Source organism: Schistocerca piceifrons, chromosome 8 (assembly GCF_021461385.2).
Source record: "Schistocerca piceifrons isolate TAMUIC-IGC-003096 chromosome 8, iqSchPice1.1, whole genome shotgun sequence".
Taxonomy (NCBI): Eukaryota; Metazoa; Arthropoda; class Insecta; order Orthoptera; family Acrididae; genus Schistocerca; species Schistocerca piceifrons.
Genome location: NC_060145.1, coordinates 492,139,072 through 492,155,268, shown reverse-complemented (window position 1 = coordinate 492,155,268; position 16,197 = coordinate 492,139,072). Strand labels below are relative to the sequence as shown.

The following is a 16,197-nucleotide window of genomic DNA, read 5'->3' as shown; positions in this document are numbered from 1 at the left end:
AAATGTAATATGCATTCCACGTGGCTTCTTTCTTAATACAATGCGATTGTACTATATGTACAGCTCATAAATCTGTAGGTTAGTTCTAATCATCTGAAGATAGTAAAGTAAACTTTATAAACAAACTGGAAATACGTATTTGTGAATAATAAATACTTTTAGTTATTTGAAGACTTGTGAGTGCATTGTTATTACTACTTATAACGCATTTTTCGCTTTGCATGCAGTAATCAACAAACGGCCAGCATGTGGTTGACTTATTCAGTCATTACTATAGGTCCTGAAAAAGATCAGTCGAGTATTTAACAAATAGCTCTCAGAATAGAGTTAAGGACAGACTGCTGACAGGCTTTGCTCTACTTCACGGTCTGTTTCCCTCTCGGTATTTCCCCCTAGCGAATGACAGCAACAGTGTCAAATAAAACCGTCTACGAAATCGTTTGGTCGATGTGTCAACAAGCGGGACAACGGCAACACGCTGGAATCTTCGGAGCGCGGGGCCGCCGTCGACTGCGTAGTGCCGCCGTCGGCCGCCAGGTGGCAGCAGCTGCTGCGCTCCAGCGCCCACGTGGTTCCAGTGGGAGGCACTGCAGACGACGAGGCGGCCTCGTTCGTTACTGCAGGTGTCCTGTCACGTCATGCACCCCAGAAAGGCCACTGCCGTAAAAAGAGCGCCCCGTCCACTGGGAACGAAAGCGAGAAACGTCACGTCGACGATCTGGTCATTAGCGATATAGCCGAGTCCGAAATGGACAAGAGCGGGAAAGGAGCCAGCCATGGATTCGACTGAGTGTGGCTGTGAAATTGTGAAGTATGGGAGTGCAATAGTCAGTTATGGTAAATGATGAAGGCATTTTCCTCCAGAAAAAAAGAGATTCGGTAATAATTAGAGAAGGGCTGCGAAATGTAAATAAGGTTCCCACGAAGGAAGTAAAAATTTAGCAGGAATGGATCCAGAGGGAGGGGCTCTATGGGGGGAGGATGGCGTCGTGAGTCTCACAACCCCTTTTCCCAACGCGCTTCACTCACGGCATGTTCATGTACTCGCAGCTTCACGGTCACTGCGAATTTTGCTGCGTATTCTGTTTTTACTCTTCAGACAAACACTTTATTTCATGCTTCAGCTATTAGCTAATTTCGCCACCTCGGGTGTTCTCAGGCTACTTCAGTCCATTTCAATTTAAGACGTTGATCACGTCATTTACATTTTAACTTGAACCTTCAGACTAACGTATTTTAATTTATTGTAAGCTGACACAAACACACGGACAACGGTCCCATTTTTCTCTTCTTTGCATATGAGATTCGCGTTTGTGATAATTGCACATCTAACCACAGTCATCGTGAGAAACCTTTACTAAAGACACCATATCAGAAGTTACTTCCTCCACGCAGATGTGTCGAATGTAGTATGAGACACGATTACCGTTTATCACTACGAAGCAAGTAACACAGATAACGTGAAGACCGCGGGGTGGGAGAAACTACCTGGAAGCTATTTAAAAAATGGAAACAGCCTACGCAAGGAAACAGCTTCCCTCCAGACACCGGTTAACTAATGAAAACAAATTATTGAATTATTATCATTATATTAAAAGATTAGTATTTATTGTTACTGGTATTCATGTCCTCTACATCTGTGGCACGTTAAATGCGAGTAAGACGGTATGTCTTATTGGGGAATGGGGGAGGGGAGGGGGAGGCACAGACATTAAAAGCTGTGACCTGTGCAACCTGCCTCACACCTCCCCCCCCCCCCCCCCCCCGCCCCCCGCCCCACAGTTGAGTCGAAGAACATAGGAGAACGAAGTGAGACAAGGTTGTAGCGTATCATGTGTACACTGAGCGAGCTGTGAAGGAATTAAGGGGAACTTCGGAAAAGAGAATTAAAGTTAAGGGAGAAGATATAAAAACTATTAAGCTTGCTGGTGACGCTGAAACTCTGTCAAAGGGAGCAGAGGACTTGGAAGAACACATCAACGGAATGGATAGTGTTCAAAAAAAATGTTGAAATGTGTGTGATATCTTATGGGACTTAACTGCTGAAGTCATCAGTCCCTAAGCTTACACACTACTTAACCTAACTTATCCTAAGGACAAACACACACACACTCATGCCCGAGGGAGGACTCGAACCTCCGCCGGGACCGGCCGCACAGTCCATGACTGCAGCGCCTTAGACCGCTCGGAATGGGTAGTGCCTTGAAACGAGGTAATGAGATGGGCACCAACAAAGATAGAACAAGGGTAGTGAAACGTAGCCGAATTAAATCAGCCGATGCTGAGGAAAGTGGAATAAGAAATATGGAAATAGAATCTGTAGCTGAGTTTTATCATTTGCGTAGTAAAATAACTGATGATGGACGAAGTACAGGGATACGAAATGCAGACTGACAATAGCGAGGCAAACCTTTGTGACAGAATCGAATTTTATTAACATCTTATATACATTTAAACGTAAGCAAGTTGTTACTGAAGGTGTTTAAATGGAGTGTAGTGTTGTATGGAAGGAAAACATGGATGATAAGCAGTTCAGACAAGAAAAGAATAGAAGCTTTAGAAATGTGTACCTACAGATTCATGCCGAAGATTCGATGGGCAGATCGGGTAACTGACGAGGAAGAGTTTAATCGCATTGGGAAGAAAAGAAATCTGTGGCACAACTTGAGTAAAAGAAGGGTTGATTGATGTACCCATACTGGGCATAAAGTAACTGTTTGTTTGGTTCTGGGTGTGTGAGGGAGGGGGCGGTAAAAATTGTAAAGACTGAACAAGGATGGAATAGAGCAAGCAGGCTCAAATGGATGTAGGAGGCATGCGGAGATGAATAGACTTGGAAAGGGGATATTAGCGTGGAAAGCAGAGTCACCACAACATCAAGACGTGTTTGTACCAGTTAAAATGTTCAACCGCTCAAAATAAGAGAAAGTAAGGAGAGTGTTGTTTCTGCGTGAACCCCTGTATCCGTGGCTCGAACAGCACTGAGACTCAGTCGGATTGCTTTTCCGCGTTGGAAGTTTGTAAATTAGTCCCGAGGATCACGATTTCGCCAACAGCTGCTGTCAGCGCACACGGCGCACGTAGACATTGTCGGCTGATTAGTGGCCGCGTACACAGAGCGCATCCAACACAAGCAACGGGCTCTGGGCGCTCGCCAGAGCGTGCCCGCAGCGGCCTGCTTGCACTTTCTCGCAGCGTGTAAACAGGGCGGGCGCACTGAACCCTGTCCGCCCGCCAGTTACACGAACTCTTCACCAGGAAGTTTGGAGACCTCGGTTACGAAAGTTCCGCCTACCACTAGGTGACGTAGATACTAGGGGATGTTTTCATTCCACAATTCCAACCATCTGGCACTGAGACCGCAGCGGTCACCAACGAGCTATTGACCAAGAGACGAGTATGGGATATCTCCTGGTGGATGGGCAGTTTGGGACTGTTGTTGAATTTCTTATTTTTATTTATGTGTGCTTCCTGCCTATTGAATGTTGGAAGCCAGCACAGTGTCGTAGATTAAATAACAAGTAATAAATATCTCAATTGCCCTACGCAATTTGACGTCTGTCGTTTTGGTTGGCTCTGAGCACTATGGGACTTAACATCTGAGGTCATCAGTCCCCTAGAACTTAGAACTACTTTAACCTAACTAACCTAAGGACATCACACACGTCCATGCCCGAGGCAGTCACGCGGTTCCAGACTGAAGCGCCTAGAACCGCTCGGCCACTCCAGCCGGCTCTGTCGTTATGGAGTCAGCACTGTTCAGCCAGACTGGTGCACACTATTCGGCGACCTACATCCACAAGTACACCTGTACTCGGCAAGCCTCGTTGTGGTGTGTGGCGGAGGGTACTTGCACCCATTCTCGTCCCAGTCTCCAGTGGTTCGCGGGGAGAACGACTGCGCTGGTAGGCCTCGGTGTGGGTCCGAATCTCTCTGATTCTCGCTTCTTCGTCCTTCAACGAGATACACGTAGAAGGAAGCAAGATGTTTGTTGACTGTTCTAGGAATGTACGCTTTCGGAACTTTGATTATATGCCTTGAGGATTCTCCCAATGAACGTCAGTCTGGTTGTGCCTTGCTCAGTATTAATTTTATATGCCCGCTCCTCTTCAAATCGCTCCGTATGCATACTCCTATACATTTTATGTAAGTAACTTATTCCTGTGATTATTCAGCTGTCCTGTAATCATGCTACGCAGGGGTTTCCTATACTCGTATCTGTTTGGATGGGAATCAGCTGCCAGTTCCTGTCAGTTGCGCCAAGCCTCGATACTCCACAAGTCTTCCCGGGCTTCGCTGCAGTTCTGCAACACGACGACTTTCAGCCTCATACGCGAAAAGCCTGACGTAATTTGCGACGTATGTGACAGGACGGTACTGACCGACATCACATCGGTATTTACTTCATTCGTAGACTAATAATTATAGCTATTAGGAGTAGTATACTTTTAGGTTGGTTAGTACCTCCAACTACCTTATTTTCCCCTGGGCAGCATGTCAGGTGTTGAAATGAGGACGAGTGGATGCAAAACGGCTAGTCTATACTGACAAGCGTAGTCCACTAGTGGTGTAGTTACGATTCTGCAGAGAACATCAGGTAGTAAATAAGGGCTTATTTCAATAGTGTTATAAGTCCATTTTTGTTCATTCTGAGATACAAGTGGTATCTGAACTACAGATTTTTCAGCGCTCATTTAACTTTAGGACTCTGTATCTCAGAATGAACAAAAATGGACTTGCACCACTATTGAAATAAGCCCTTCAAATCATGCGACGTGTTTGAGGGAAGACTCTTAGGCACAGAGAAAAAACACTGATATATGTACATATTCTACATCTACGTGATTACTCTGCTATTCAAAATAAAGTGCCTGGCAGAGGGTTCAGTGAACCACCTTCAAGCTGTCTCTCTACCGTTCCACTCTCGAACGGCACGCGGGAAAAACGAGCACTTAAATTTTTCTGTGCGAGCCCTGATTTCTCTTATTTTATCGTGACGATCATTTCTCCTTATGTAGGTGGGCGCCAACGGAATGTTTTCGCAATCGGAGGAGAAAACTGGTGATTGAAATTTCATGAGAAGATCCTGTCGCAAGGAAAAACGCCTTTGTGTTAATGATTGCCACTCCAATTCACGTATCATGTCTGTGACACTATCTCCCCTAATTCGCGATAATACAAAACGAGCTGCCCTTCTTTCTACTTTTTCGATGTCATCCGTCAGTCCTGATGCGGATCCCACTCCGCAAAGCAACACTCCAGAATAGGGCGGGCAAGGGCGGTGTAAGCAGTCTCTTTAATAGACCTGTTGCACCTTCGAAGTGTTCTGCCAATGAATCTCAGTCTTTGATTTGCTCTACCCACAATATTACCTATGTGATCGTTCCCATCGGCCGGGGTGGCCGAGCGGTTCTAGACGCTACAGTCTGGAACCGCGCGACCGCTACGGTCGCAGGTTCGAATCCTGCCTCGGGCCTGGATGTGTGTGATGTCCTTAGGTTGGTTAGGTTTAAGTAGTTCTAAGTTCTAGGGGAGTGATGACCTTAGAAGTTAAGTCCCCTTAGTGCTCAGAGCAATTTGAATTTTCTTTTTTTTTTATCGTTCCCATTTAGGTTATTTGTAATTGTAATGCCTAAGTATTTAGTTGAATTTACAGCCTTCACTTTTGTGTGACTTATCGCGTAATTGAAATTTAGCTGATTTCTTTTAGTACTCATCTGAATAACTTCACACTTTTCCTTATTCAGGGTCAAGCTGCCAGGTACCACTTATCACAATATCTGCACTTATATCCCTAATACGCTGTGAAAGTGTTATTCTTCTGTGCAGTCACACAGTTTGTCTGATATTACCTACGCTAGTGTTTTGTTCTTCAGGCAGTGCGGAACTGCATCGAAAGCCTTCCGGAAGCCAAGGAACGCGACATCTGCCTGTGCGCCGGTATGTATCTCCTTCTGGGTCTCGTGGACGAACAGAACGAGCTACGTCTCGCACGATGGTTGTTTCTGGAAGTCATGACGATTCCTATAGAGGAGATTGCGGGCTCTTATTAGTGCTGAAGCCCGTAACACGTTTGCCAGAGCTCCCCACGCATGGGTGCGGGCCCCGCCACACTGCACGCCTCAGGCAGCCTGCGGGCCAGCGCGGTTCACAGCGAGGGGGCGGCAGTGGGCGGCGGCCGTCGCCCACCCGTCGCCAGCACGCCGGGCCACGCGCCCACGTGGGTGGCGGGCCACAGCAGCTCGCAGTGCGTCTGCGTCTACACGTCCTGCGCGAGGCTCTCACTCAGAGGGTCCGCGCACCACTTTCGCACTGTTTCTCTACCGTGACATTCCCGAGCAGCGTGGGGGGAAAAGCGGACATTAAATCTGACCGTGCGACGCCTAACTTCTATACTGAAGCGCCAGAGAAACTGGTACAGGCATGCGTATTCAAATACAGAGATATGTAAACATGCAGAATACGGTGCTGCGGTCGGCAACGCCTATGTGAGACAAAAAGTGTCCGGCGCAATTCTTACATTGGTTACTGCTGCTACAATGGCAGGTTATCGATTAAGTGCGTTTGAACGTGGTGTTACAGTCGGCGCACGAGCGATTGGACACACAACCTCCAAGGAAGCGATGGTGAGGTTTTTTCCGTACAACCATTTCACGAGTGTACCGTCAATATTAAGAATACGGTAAAACATCAAATCTCCGACATCCCTGCGGCCGGAAAAATATCCTGCAAGAACGGATTCAACGACGACTGAAGACAAGCGTTCAACGTGACAAATGTGCAACTCTTCCGCAAATTGCTGCAGATTTCAGTGCTGCGCCATCAACAAGAGCATGAAACATCATCGATATGAGCTTCCAGAGCCGAAATTCCATTCGTGTACCCTTGATCACGACAAAACGCTTTACGCCTCGCCTGTGACCGTCAACACCGACGTTGGATTACTGGTGACTGGAAGCATGCTCCCTGGTCGGACGAGTCTCGTTTCAAATTGTATCGAGGGGATGGATGTGTGCCGGTATGAAAACAGCCTAATGAATCCATGGACTCTGCATGTCCGCAGGGGACTGTTCAAGCTGGTGGAGGCTCTCTAATGGTGTGAGGAGTGTTCACTACCAGTCATATGGGACCCCTGGTACGTCTAGGTACCAGTCTGATAGGTGACACTTACTGTCTGATCATCTGCATCCACTCATGTCCATTGTGCATTCCGACGGACGTGGACAACTCCAGCAGGACAATGCGACACCTCACACGTCCAGAATTTGCTACAGGGTGACTCCAAGAACACTCTTATGAGTATAAACACTTCCGCTAGCCACCAAACTCCCCAGACATGACCGTTGTTGAGCATATCTGGAATGCCTTGCAATGTCCTGTTTGTGATGTTCAGAAGACATCTCTATCGCCTCGTACTCTTACGGATTTATGGACAGTCCTCCAGCACTAATTCAGACATTAGTCGAGACCATGCCACGTCGTGTTGCGGCACTTCTGCGTGCTCGCGGGGGCAAGTGTACCAGTTTCTTTGGCTCTTCAGTGTAATATTTTCTTACAGTGATCATTGCCCATTGGTAGATCTGCGTCAACACACTCTAAGACAAAGAAGCAGAGGCATTACGAAAAAAATATCCATATGGGACGGAAATCGGTAGATGTACATAACGTACATGTACTGACAAAGAAATCATACAATTTCACAAAAATTGTCAATTTATTCAGTAGAAAGATCTTCACAAATTGAGCAAGTCAATAACGCGTTGGTCCGCCTGTGGTTCTTACGCAAGCAGTTATTCGGCTTGGCACTGATTGATAGTTGCCGAATGTCCTCCTGATGGATACCGTGGGAAATTCTGCGCCATTGTCGCGTTAGATCGTAAAAATACCGACCTGGCTGGAAGACCCTGCCCACATTGCATCAAACTTTCTCAATTGGGGAGAGATCCTGCGAACTCGCTGGCCAAGGTAGAGTTTGGGAAGCACGAATACAAGCAGTTGAAACTCTCCCGTGCGCGGGCGGGCATTATCTTGCTGAAATGTAAGCCCAGGATGGCTTGCCATGACAGGCAACAAAACGCTGCTCTAGAGTATCGTCAACGTATCGCTGTGCTGCAAGGCTGCTACGGATGCTGACCAGAGAGGTCCTGCTATAAAGTGCAGTCCAGACAATCACTCCTGCTTACCAGGCCATAGGGCGGGCGACAGTCAGTTTGGTATCTCACCACTGTCCGGAGCGGCTCCACTCGCGTTTTCGACCTAAAGTCTCATTGACTGGACTAGAATCATCTTCATTCGTGAGTGCCGCTCCGAACTGAGCCCCTATGACGAACGATGACGTGACTGGAGGCTTTCTGGACAGCGCCGTATGGCCCGATAGCCAGGAGTAGTTGTCAGGGGGTGCCATATCATTCTATAGCAGGACCTCTTTGGCAGTCACCCGCGGCAATCCTACGTCGTCGACATTCTGTGCACCATTTCATTGTCCTTCGTGACAAGCCATCCTGGGCTTACATTTCAAAAAGATAGTGCTCACCTGCACACGACGAGACATTCTACTGACTGTCTTTGTGCTTGTTGAACCCTACCTTGGGCAGCGAGGTAGCCGGATCTCTCCCCAATTCAGAACTCTTGAAGCATTATGGCCTGCCAACGATGTCGGGAGTTTGACGATCTAACCCTTCAATTGGGCAGAATTTGGCATGGTATACCGCAGGTGGACATCCAACAACTCTGTCAATCAATGCTAAGACGAATAACTGCCTCGTAACGGCGAGATGTTGACCAACGCCTTATTGACTTGCCCAAGTTGTAACAGTCTTTCTCTTCCATAAATCATCCATTTTTTTCTAAAATTGTACATTTGTTTGTCTGTATATCACATCTACCGATTTCCGTTCCATTCGGGTAATTCCTTACTGGAATGAAATTTTCACTCTGCAGCAGAGTGTGCGCTGATATGAAACTTCCTGGCAGATTAAAACTGTGTGCCGGACCGAGACTCGAACTCGGGACCTTTGGTGGAGCACTTGCCCGCGTAAGGCAAAGGTCCCGAGTTCGAGTCTCGGTCCAGCACACAGTTTTAATCTGCCAGAAAGTTTCAATTCCTTACTGGCGTCGTTTTTCCCTGTTTTACGGTTAGAGTATATTTCACCGCTTTCACAGGAGATATTTGATGATTGACGTTTCGTGAAAAGGTCTCACCGCAACTAATATGGGAAACTGCCCGTCGCACCCTCCTCAGATTTCGTGGTCACATGGTCCAACAGATAGTCTGCCAAAAACCAAACACAGATCAAGCATGAAAATAGGAGGAAGGTGTACTGAACTGTCAAAAAATAAGCAAAACAGAAACAGTGAACGGTCGAAGCTCAAGGTGTGCAACACTGAGCGCGTCGTGGTTGTGTGGTCGCCGTATTGGCCTGCAAACCGAGAGGTCCGTGTTCGACTCTCCCTTTTATTTATTTTATTTTACACGTCTAGTTCCGTTGGACCAAATTGGGAACAAAGTCCGGCGACAGCCGGTAATTTGGAAATATTTTTACGAAGTGATGTAGCAGTGAAGTACACTGATTCACTTGCTTTAAAAGATTAAAAATCTTCTGCCATTTCTAAGAAATAATAAAAGCGGAAGAAAATTATAGTAACAGTAATAAATTAAAAGCTTAACACACAATTCATTCATAGTGCAGGCCTGTAATAAAAATAGAAAGTAGGTGAGCTGTTGCCCGTGTCTACATAATACGCCTTTATCTGCTTGTAGCCCTTCAAAACGGACGAATTTACACGAAAAACAGAGTTCTTCAATCTCACTATACCGTTTAGCATTGACTATTCGTAATATCCAAATAGAGGTATGATCGAGGATTATAACATAATTTTAGGACAATTTCAATACTGGTGATTTTTTGTAGTATTCAGTCACTTATGACTTTTCGAGAAAAAGAGCGAACGCCGAGCAGAATAACTTTTATTTCGCCTATTTAATTTAATATTTTGATTCTACGTGTCTGTAAACTGAGTGAGTCAAAATACTTCAATCTTTGTTCCATTTATGCTTTTATTATACGAAGTAGTAGGAAAAAAATCGAAAACTGGTTATTTAACAGTCAGTCTTACCTAGAAAAATGCCGATATATCCAGAAGTCAGTTGTCTCAACGATAAGCGGCATCCCTACTTCTTGACTCAAGTTACGATATAAGATGCGATGAGATTTGTTACATACGGCGTTCTGTCATAAGGATCCTTGGCTGATGACGATCGCTTGACTGGCTTTTCTTCGCATCGAGAATCTCGAATCCGGGTCCTTGTGGCGTCAGGCAGTTCTTCGCACGTCACACGACATTCTGCCTCAGAAGTGTCTCCCTCATCTTCAACACTTGGTTCATTTTCAGATTTTTTCTGCCTTCCTGGTCTCGGGTAATCTATTTGATACGTTAACAGAGGTGTCGGAGCTGTGGAATTGTAGGGGTGGGACTCGAGGGTGAGTGATTTTATCAGCATGTAAGTCTCTAAACAAACTTATTTGAAAATAACTTACGCAAATTGATTTTAATGAAACTTACAGACATGATGCAAGTGAGCTAAATGGCGCTAGTAACAGTAAGATTAATTATGTGCTTACTAACAACGAAATATATACCAGGATGACAAGAGTCTGTATGAAATATCACAAAAACTTAGGAACGTGTGAAGCTTAAATTATAATATATGACAATAAACTAATAAATATTTTTACAAAGACGTATAAGTTAAAACTTGGAACGTGTCACTATGGAATTTGATTTGTTCAGAGGCTCTGAAAAATGAAGGAATGCACTATAGAAGGCTTTTTATTAGTGAATGTGATCATCTCAACATTGGGAGATAAAGATACAAATATACAAAATTATTTAACATCAGTATGACTGGATTAACGTCCATCACCTAGTTACATCTACGTCTACGTGATCACTCTGCTATTCGCAAATAAATGCCTGGCAGAGGGCTCAATGAACCACCTTCAAGCTGTCTTTCTACCGTTCCACTCTCGAACGGCTCGCGGGAGAAACGAGCACCTAAATTTTTCTGTGCGAGCCCTGATTTCTCTTATTTTATCGTGATGATCATTTCACCCTATGTAGGTGGGTGCCAACAGAACGTTTTCGCAACCGGAAGAGAAAATTGGTGATTGAAATTTCATGAGAAGGTCCAGTCGCAACGAAAAACGCCTTTGTTTTAATGATTGCCACTTCAGTTCACGTATCATGTCTGTGACACTATCTTCCCTATTTCGCGATAATACAAAACGAGCTGCCCTTCTTTTTACTTTTTCGATGTCATCCGTCAGTCCCACCTGATGCGGATCCCACACCGCACAGCAATACTCCAGAACAGGGCGGACAAGCATGGTGTAAGCAGTCTCTTTAGTAGACCTGTTAGCATCCAACATTCTCTAGAACACGTTTTCAGTTTAAAAAATGGTGTCCTCTCGAAGAAACTTCGAAATTCTGGAGGTAACAAGGGTGAAATACAGGCAGTGGAAGCTTTTATACAACTTGCAACTTGTACAGAAACCAGATCACAGTTATAAGGACAGGCACGATTTCCCCATTACGTCCAAAGCTCGGGTGCTATTCCAGTTCGAAAGAGACTTGGCAATAGTGACGATTCAAGAAGGGGAAAATAAGCTGAAGACGTGAAGTTTGTGTTAGGGAGGGTATTCCGCTAGGGTAGTCCACGCAGCTGCGTTACCCACAGTGCCACAGTGGTGTAATGGCTGGCACACAAGGAAACTGGGGCTCAAGTCCATGCTGGGGTAGAGTTATTAATTCATTTCTTTAGCTTCAGTCATAATCGCAAATACATTTATAAGAGTCGAGCGCCATGAAACGGAAGCAATGGTTGAGAAGGGACTGAGATGGGGTTGCAGCCTATCTCCGATGTTATTCTGTTTTCTGAGCGTGTAGTAAAGGAAAAAGATAATTTGGAGAAGGAATTAAAGTTCAAGGAAGAGAACTATAAACTTCGAGGTTTGCTGATGACTTTGTAATTCTGTCAGAGGCAGAAAGGGAGTCGGAAGACCAGTTGCACGGAATGGACAGTGTCTTGAAAGGAGGATGTAAGACGATCATCAACAAAAGCAAAACGAGGATAATGGAATGCAGTAGAAGTAAATAAGGTGATTTGAGGGAATTAGATAAGGAAACGAGACACTTAAAGCAGTAGATGAGTTTTGCTATTGGGGCAGCAGTCTCACTGATGATGGCCGAAGTCGAGAAGATACAAAATGTAGACTCCCAATGGCAAGAAAAACGTTTCTGAAGAAGAGAAATTTGTTAACCTCGAATGTAGACTTAAGTGTAAAGAAGTCTTTCCTGGAGGTATTTGTCGGGAGTGTAGCCTTATGCAGAAGTGAAACGTGGGTGATAAGCGCTTCAGATAAGAATCTGAAACGTGGTGCCAAAGGAGAATGCTGAAGATTGTATGGGCAGGTCATGTAACCAGTGAGGAGGTAGAGAATACAAATACAGAGGAAAGAAATTAGTGGTATGACAAAAAGAAGTGATCGGTTGATAGGACACATCCTGAGGCATAGAGCGATCACCAGTTTAGTAATGGAGGGAAGTACAGGGGGTGAACATTGTAGAGGCGAGACCGACAGATGAGTACAGTAAGCGGATTCAGAAGGATGCAGATTGCAGATGAAGAGGCTTGCACAGGATACGATAGCGTGGAGAGCTGCTTCAAGCCAGTCTCAGGACTGAAGACCACAACAACAACAACACGAACAGCAAATTGACTTGCGCGACCCGCACGTAGAGCGCATCGCAGTACAGGTGAGCTCCGCAGAAGCGACCAGAAGGCTGGTGGCAGCCCCTGCGCCCAGACATCCCGCCCACCACAGCGCCCGTCTACTCGCTCTCCACGCCTCCCTACGTTCCAGAGGCCGCTGCCTCGGCGACTTCCCTGCGGTCCCTAACTCGTGCGGCGCAGCGACATGACTGCACGTGAACTGAACGCCTCCTGATGAATGGGCCGGGACCTCCATGAAGGCACAATATCGCCTGCCCAAACAAGTCCCTCACAGCTTCTTTTTTGGGAAGATGTTTGCATCATTTCTTTGACTAGGCCATAAGTACATCTCAATTTCTAGCTCAGCTACACAGTTTATGCATCCTGTTGAAAATACACGTAAAATTCGCAACCCTGCTTGGGGTGTAGCCATTCGTGATGGGGAATGGTACCTGTCAGTTGGAAGGAGAGACAGCATTGGTCGTATATTTTTGTTTATTATCGCAAAATCGATTTTCGGTCACTTAGTGACCATCTTCAGTGCTGTAATTATAACTTAAATTAGTAAGCACTGGTGTCAATAAGCTTACGGCGATCACATAGACTCATAGAGTCTATGAGTCTATGTGATCGCCGTAAGCTTATTGACACCAGTCTCATAGAGTCTATGAGTCTATGTGATCGCCGTAAGCTTATTGACACCAGTGCTTACTAATTTAAGTTATAATTACAGCACTGAAGATGGTCACTAAGTGACCGAAAATCGATTTTGCGATAATAAACAAAAATATACGACCAATGCTGTCTCTCCTTCCAAGTATACCCATTATCTGGTCGTAGTGCACAGGACACTATGGAGTCGCCAATCAACCTGTCAGTTGATCAGCCCACAGATACACGCACTGTCCATCATGCAGGCCGCGCATTATTTTGAGCTGGGGAATATCAGCTGCACCCTCCCTTTGCGCAGTCATCACCGGAGTTATAAACCTGTAGTAACAGGTTCCCCAACAGTTTCTGCCCACCCTTACTGAACCTGCTAAAATCTCTCACATAAGCTCGTTCCCCTATCTTGAGTCTGTTAAGGTGTCATCCCTTAGCCTCTCTGCCTCTGGGCTTCCTGAATTATTGAAATGTGGCTGCTACATTTCTTCAGTTAGCTGATCCTCACATTTCAATTATTTCACGTACTCGTCTTGACAGAGTTACTGACAACATATTCTGTTTCTGGTATCGACTGCGAGGCAGACTGTGAGATTTACAGGACGAATGCTTCCGGGTGCACGGATGGATCAGATCACTACGTGCTGCACTAGGAATGCTGGGCTCGAGGCTTCGATAGACTGCTCTCGGGCTACGTTGTGTAGAGAAAGCGATGTTTTTACTGAAGAATGCTGCACATTTCAGGGGGCTGGTGGGTGAGGCGACGAGATGTTGCTAGACTGCGCTCAGGATACACTCATCTGATGTATGAGTTCGTTGATTATCACCTTAACTATTTTCTTGATTCTCTTCGCGAAGTTGCCGTATCTTTCATGTCCTGGGTACGCGTCCCACACTTAGATGTCAGTTCCTTGTGTCTCTGTGACGCGAGTTCATTTAGAGGTCCTTTATAGAACCTGCTTCTTGTTTATTCGTTCCAATGTAATGTACTCAATTTAGTCACTCTCTCTATTAGTGAATGTTTCTAAATGCTTTGCGACCTATATTGGGTCATACTTGTTCACTTTTCTTGCACTTCGGCTATCTGTAATGCCACGTATTCTTCAGGCACAAGTAATGCCTGTATCGCAGTAACTTATCCACTTTGCTGATACCATTTGTATAAATTTACATTTACATATTGCTTACAATGATTTTCCATGTCATGCGTTTTCCTATTTAAACAAAAGTTGTTATATTATCACTTCATGGCGGTACGTGTTACATGACTACTTATTGTCATATAAGTTCACGATTTTCTGTTTGGAATTTACCTTAACAACAGTCGAAATCACTGAAAATACTGTTCTGTACATTTCTGTGCAGCCTTCCAGCAAACGAAGTTCAGAGCTGATGCAGGAAACAGAGATGCGGCACTTGTTCTACAAAAAGTATATTTACCTGATGGCTTATGTTTTGTGTATCACTGCAACAATCTGGGAGCACGTTCCTACTGCACTGGAAATGTCTATAAACCACGTTTCTTAAGCTCTTTAATGATTCTGATATATCGCATACGGTTGCTCATGCCTACTAACATTCACTCTCCCTCTGCTATGACCAGATTGCCCTCTCAAATACTGATTCATGGGTCAAAATTTCGTAAACCATATCCAACTTTTCCTGAAATTCTCCTTTCTTTACAGCAGATCGTCCAGTTAATCACGGCTGAATTAGCCTGAAAAGCATATATGAGCTTCATTAGAGTATCCTTACGTGCCTCATGTTCGGCAATGTTTAAGAGGGGTAGGACATCAAACGGGCCGACTTAGAGCAGGAGAGGCACCACAGGACATTTTAATTTCCACTGTCTATACTTTTACAAATAAGTTCATAAAACTTTGTCAGCCTGACCAGGAAGGATTCAGGATTCTAGGTACACTTTTCTTCATAAATAAGTTTCTTCGATGAATTTTGCACAGCATACAAACCATACTCTTGAATTTATTTAATTTATGAAAAAATGAATGAGCTGTTACATTTTAATGTTTAGAAAAATCTCAAATTTTATAGTTAATTATCTCAGTTTTTAGCACAGTTCTTAATAGATTTGGAAAATTCTAGAGTTTTGCATTAAGGAGTTTGTGCTTAACAAGCATATCAAGTTTGAAAGTAATAGGATATTTATTTTGTATGTTACATGTACCTAGATACAGAAATTTGTGTTTTGCGGAAAATGGCCTTAAATTTTCTGTTTGTATTTGGCATTCTTTTAGAATTGTCGAGCACCATAAGCAGGTTCTTTTTCACTTTATAGATCAGTTTTCTACCTTTTCACACTCTTATGATGCACTCTTCTTGATTCTATCACCTCCAAAAATGATTTATCTGCTTTCACTACACGCTCTCTGTCTATCGCATACAAAGCTTTGATGCAGCTCACTCCGGGCTTAATTCTCATTTTCTGTAAAACATACTTCCTGTTTTGCACACCATCATTAAAACATGAAACTGTGTCATGAACACCAATAGCAAGTGCATTTCTTCACACAAAAATAGTTGTCGGCAATCTTTCCCTTACACATTGTTTAAAACTTTCATTTGAGTTTTGGGTACCACCATGTAGATATTTCTTCAATAAGTTTTCATTTGGAAGGCGCCTGAATATAGGTTTGATGGCTTCCGTGAAAGTAGTTGGTAGAGAATTCCCATGATGATATTCTTCACCACCAACAATTGACCTTTTGTAGCCACACCATGAGTTACTTCCTTTTGGGCACAAG

General features: G+C 44.6%; 1 protein-coding gene across 2 annotated transcripts in view; it reads left to right on the top strand.

Moving 5' to 3' along the window:
* LOC124712506 (tau-tubulin kinase homolog Asator) overlaps positions 1-16,197 on the top strand; it is a 625,336-nt gene that overhangs the window by 209,726 nt on the left and 399,413 nt on the right. The gene's annotated exons all lie outside the window — the stretch shown is intronic.